Below are 4,554 nucleotides of genomic sequence, written 5' to 3' on the forward strand. Positions count from 1 at the left end.
CCTTGAAAGGGATTGCAGGACGCTGCTCTGTTCCTCTACCTCTTCCACTTCCAGGCCATGTGGTCCGCGGCTTTCCTCTGCCACATTCTTGCCACCCCTCGTCATGTGTTCATTGCAATAGGGCAAGCCTTGAGGCCAATCCAAACAGATTGGAATCTTGAAAACTGTGAAACAAAATAAATGTTCTCTCCATATAAATCAATTATCTCAGTTATTGTGTTAGAGTAACAGAATGCTGACTTGCATAACCAGTGCATAATGCAAAGATATTACCAATAGTTCAGACCTCCATGCAGAAAAGGCTTTGAATTGGTTCCTGACTGTCAAAATTCTAGAAGGATAGAAGCTAAGTACACTGTTATATTATTGATGAGGTTGCCTGAATAGGGGAACTCAGGATTCTGGCAAGTCCAGAACAGCGTGGGGTTCCTATGTTTGTGCAGCAGGGGGGCAGTAGAAGAGGTTTACTTAAGTAAAAGCCATATTCTAAATGAAATATCCATCAGTACTGTCTTCTCTCATCTCTATGTAGCAGAGATCAAGATCAATGAATTGTCATATGCCAACATTTCTTTTTGTCACAAATCTGTTTATTTCAATATCCATCAGTTTTACCCCAACCTGAAAAGCAGACTTCACCACAGTCTTTGTACATTTTGTGTGTGGGTTGACATTGTCATCAAGATGGTGTTGCCTTTCATTTACCAGCTCTCATGAGAAGAAAGCACATGAGGGGAATTTGAAGCCTAGGATGCACCAGGGCAGCAATGACAGCTTGCAATTCCATGGGAGAAAGTGAACAGCAACCATGCGTTCAGGAGGAAAGGAGAACGCATCAACATTTAAACTATGTACAAATGGCTTGCTCTGCTTTCCCTCTTTATTTATAATTCTTAATGGAACTTTTCATTTGGAGAAAGTTGTGGATTAACATGTGGTAGTAAAAAAAAAAAGAGAGAGAGAAATCCAAAGGCCCTTTAGTCAGTTTCCACCATGGTAACACTGAGCAAAATATCACAGGCAGCTCATCAGTGCTGATAACAAGGAAAGGAACACACAGAGCAAGGAGAAGCACCTGCTCATGTCTTACCACATCATTCACACAGGCTCAGATTCGGAGTCAATCTAAGTGCCCATCACCAGAGGAGTGAAGGGGAAAAACATGGCATATATACAACATGGAACACCATTTATCCTTATGTAGGGATGAAATCCTGTCATTTAGGCCAATGCGGATGGAACTGGAGCACATTGTGCTAAGTGAATAAGGCAGATACCAAAAGTACTTCATGGTCTCTCTCAAATGAGGGAGATTAAAATAAAATAAATTAAATGCTGACTTGAATATAGAATAGAGATTACTATGCATCAGGTTGGAGAGGCTGGATAATGGATGGCTATATTTGATGAGTGTTCACCGTGGGCATGTGTGTAAATATCACACTGAACCTCCTTAATAGTTCCAATTATTTACGCTCATCAAAATGACATACAGAGAATTTCCCAGTAGTCATGGATCCCAAGTTTTGCCCTGTTACAGCCCCATCTACCTTTCTACTGCCCAGTGCCTGGCCCCCCAAAACCATCAATCTGCTTACCATTTATATATTGCTAGCATTTCAAAAGTGTTGTCTAGCACATAAAAATATGCGCCTGGGAAAAATGGCAGAGTAGATACCTCTGGGAACATGACCTGTTTTGCCCATGACTATGTTAGCCACTCTGGACATCTCACTGAAATAGAAACACAATCCAAAAGTGTGAATAAAACTTAATGACCAGCTAATGCCTTGGGAAGTTAAAGGCTACCTTAACAAAAAATGGAAGTTTTGCAAATAATATATGAAAAAAATAAAAAATACAAAATTGAATATCTCTTCTTATCTTGGCCTGGTACGCACTTGCAATCCCAGTGACTCAGGAGTCTGAGGCAGGGGGATCACATATCAAAGCCATCCTCAGCAATGTATTAAGGCCCTATGCATCATACAAAGACACTATCTCAAACAAAAAACAGAAAAGACTGTGCCTATGGCTCAGTGTTTAAACAGCCATGGGTTCAAATTTTTTTCATTTTTACTTCACAGTATCAAATTTTTTTTCACAGTATCAAATTTTTTTCATTTTTACTTCCATAATAAAATTATGAAAATTAGCCTTAGTTGTTATAGGCATTTTTCACATTTAAATAGTCATATTTAATTATGCATATTTTAAGCAAAATAAACAATTACTTAGCATGACATTTGTCATTTGAGAATATCTATAAAAGTATATCTTATGGGATAAATGAGAATTTTCAGGTATTTCTCATCCAAAGTGGGAAAAATTGGGGGAAAGCTGGAAAATGACAAGAGAAAGAGTTGGATTTCATAGTGATCACAGTTTGCAATACAGTGAAAGTTGTCAAGGAATTGTATGCCAAAGTTGAAATCAAAGAAACAGAAACTCTGTGTTAATGTAGAAGGACCAAGTCCTGCTTCTACCTTCTGGTGAAGAATCCCAGATTCTGGTTCTGAGGCTCTGAGCCCTGCAGTATGAACACTTATTCAGTATCAGTACAATTAACACTTTTATCTCTGTGTCACAGTCTTCTCAGAATGCTCTTGATGTCCTTGTTCATCAGACTACAGATGAAGGGGTTCAGCATGGGAGTGACCACAGTGTACATCACTGAAGCAGTTGCAATGGAGCGTGAGTTTTGGGTAATAGCAGAACTGAGGTACATACCTAGGGTTGTGCCATAAAATAAGGAGACCACGGAGAGGTGAGAAGCACAGGTGGAGAAGGCTTTGTACTTGCCCTGAGCTGATGAGATTGCACGGATGGAGGACACTATCTTGCAGTAAGAGTAAAGGATGCCAGTGAGAGGGCCACCTCCCAGCAAGAGAGCTATAATATATATCACCAGGTCATTAAGAAAGGTGTCAGAGCAGGCACAGTGAACCACCTGGTTAAGTTCACAGAAAAAATGTGGGATGTCCCTGTGCAGAAGGACAGCCACAATACCATTAAGCTTTGTAAGAATGCATGTAGGAAACTCACAACCCAGGACACCAGAACCAGCAATCCACAGAGCCTTTGGTTCATGATGACCATGTAGTGCAGGGGGTGACAAATGGCCGCAAACTGGTCATAGGCCATGATAGTCAAAAGGAAGCTATCCAACCCAGCAAAGAGTTAAAAAATGCACATGTGAGTGATGCAACCTGCATAGATAAAGGCCTTGCTCTGTGTCTGGATTTTCACCAGCATCTTGGGGATTGTGGTGGAGGTGAAGCAGATGTCCACAAAGGACAGGTTGGAGAGGAAGAAGTACATGGGCGTGTGCAGGTGGGAGTCTGAGATGGTGGCCAGGATGATGGCAGGTTCCCCAGCACAGTGACCAGGTACTTGGAAAGGAAAAGGCCACAGATAAGGGGCTACAGTTCTGGGTCCTCTGCAAGTCCCAGAAGAAGAAATTCTAAATGTAGAGTATCATTCCCTGGTTCCATATGTATGTTACTACCAGATATGAGAAAAAGAGCACAACTAATTTTCCCTAGACAGGTATTACTTACGTCATTGAAATGAAACAATACATATTTTGCTGTGAACAATAATTACAGTGATGGGTGTGTAGCTCATGTTGGAGTGGTTGCCTAACATATGCAAGGCCCTGGTTACCATCCACATACCTCAAAAAAGAAAAAGAAAAGCTAAGGGAAAGGAATGAAATTAACTTCTATAGAACATGTGTGGCTCTTATTCCCTAAGGTATCTGAGCAACCTCTGATGGGAAATTCCTGTTTCATACTCAAGTTTTCACAAGGAAGTCATGTATTTCAGAATTCTAATGAGAAAGTTATTCAGGCATCTGAGAATTATAAATTGAGCCCCCCTTATGAACACTTTGGTTGTTTCTGTGTCTTGGCTATAGTGAATTGTGCATCAGTCAATGTGTAAGGGCAGATCTCTTCAAAATACCCATTTCATTTTCGTTGGCTACACACCCAGTAGTACGATTGCTGCATCAAGTGATATCTAGTATTTTAAATTTTGTGGAATATCCATATTGTTTTCCATAATGGCTTCATTAACTTGCATTCCCAGCAACTCTAGGACAGGATTCTTTTTTTCTACACATACTCACTGGCCCTTGATATCCTTGGTCTTTTTGATCATAGCCCTTCCAACTGGAGTTAGGCAATATTCTATCATAGCTTTGATTAGCATTTCCCAGATGATTAGCAACTTTGGCACATTGCAGACGGCTATTGGCTATACAGATACACAGTGGAATAATATTTATCTATTAATAAAATGATGAATCTTATCATTGGAGACAACACAAATGAACCTGGGGGACATTTATGAAGTGAAATCAGCCAGATACAGAAACACTAAAGCTATATGATATTATTCCTGTGTGGATTCTGAGATATTTGATCTCATAGAATGTCAGCATAGCATGATGGTCACAGAAGCTGAGGTGCATTTTGGGCCTAATGGAATAGGAGAAGCTCCTCAAGGGGAAAAATACAGTAAGAGAAGAGGAATAGCTTCTGGTGATGT

The 4,554-nt window shown here is 40.3% G+C and overlaps 1 pseudogene; it reads right to left on the reverse strand.

Annotated features, from left to right (window-relative positions):
• Positions 1-2,584: 2,584 nt before the first annotated feature.
• On the reverse strand, positions 2,585-3,494 carry LOC143400130 (olfactory receptor 7A10-like; annotated as a pseudogene).
• Positions 3,495-4,554: the final 1,060 nt, after the last annotated feature.

This window comes from Callospermophilus lateralis, chromosome 1 (genome assembly GCF_048772815.1).
Source record: "Callospermophilus lateralis isolate mCalLat2 chromosome 1, mCalLat2.hap1, whole genome shotgun sequence".
Lineage (NCBI taxonomy): Eukaryota > Metazoa > Chordata > Mammalia > Rodentia > Sciuridae > Callospermophilus > Callospermophilus lateralis.